The sequence below is a fragment of the Eurytemora carolleeae genome, unplaced genomic scaffold, assembly GCF_000591075.1.
Source record: "Eurytemora carolleeae unplaced genomic scaffold, Eaff_2.0 scaffold278, whole genome shotgun sequence".
NCBI classification, from domain to species: Eukaryota; Metazoa; Arthropoda; class Copepoda; order Calanoida; family Temoridae; genus Eurytemora; species Eurytemora carolleeae.
In genome coordinates, this window is record NW_019396399.1 from 1 (window position 1) to 965 (window position 965).

Sequence of the window (965 nt, forward strand, 5' to 3'; positions counted from 1 at the left end):
ACCCTACGTAGGCTACGTTTGTCATTTATTTAAGAAAAATATCAAATTTCTTAAAATAAACTTCAAAATATTCCAAAAATTTGGAAGAGATATATTTTCTTTTTGAAGATTGAAACTTCTGAAAAGAGAGAAACCAGTTATCCTTAATTCTTGCCCACTGTGATTTAAAGCTCTCAATCTCTCAAGCAAAAATCGATGAGAATTTTGCCAATTATTCTTAAACATCAAAGCTAAAATGATGTAAAGGGCTACAGAATAGCAGAAGTGAGTTAGAGTGGTAAAATCAAAGCCCAAAGGGTTGCGACACTTCAAAGACGACCCTGTCTTTGATGAGACTTTTTATTAGCAGGCTAAATCTCTGTCCTCTGTAGTAATGAGTCTACATGTATAATGCATAGAGTATAGATGGGAATGAAAAGATATGAGTATTGAGTAAGCTACCCTGAGTAGAACGGGATGGATTGGATAGGATTGAGAAGGATAAGATTCTTATCAAATTATAACAGGATAAATATGTTGAGAGAAGCCTGGTTTTGTTTACGGAGATACAGGATTATAATTAAGATTGTTGTATTCTGGTATATCCGTCCTATCCCGGAGTATCCGTCCTGCCGGGACCAGAATACTAATCGCTGAAGGGAATATTTCTCCGGACATAATTATCATAGCTTTTAAACACTTATTTTCTAGTGGAACGGTAACCAGTAAGAATACTATAAATTGTAAACCGTGATCATGCTTTCTCTTGGTTCTTCCTTTACAGTTCATGCAATGTTAAGTAGATAATAAAGGCAAATGTATAAAGGAGTCGGATCTAGTTTGAATAGAAAGAATGATCATGTTTTCTCCGGGTCCAGGTTAATTCTCTAGGTTTGGATTAGATCCAAGTATCTCGGAGAAGGTTGGGATTGAAAGATAATAATCAATCTCAGGATAGATTATTGTCCATTAGATGGATGGGGGGG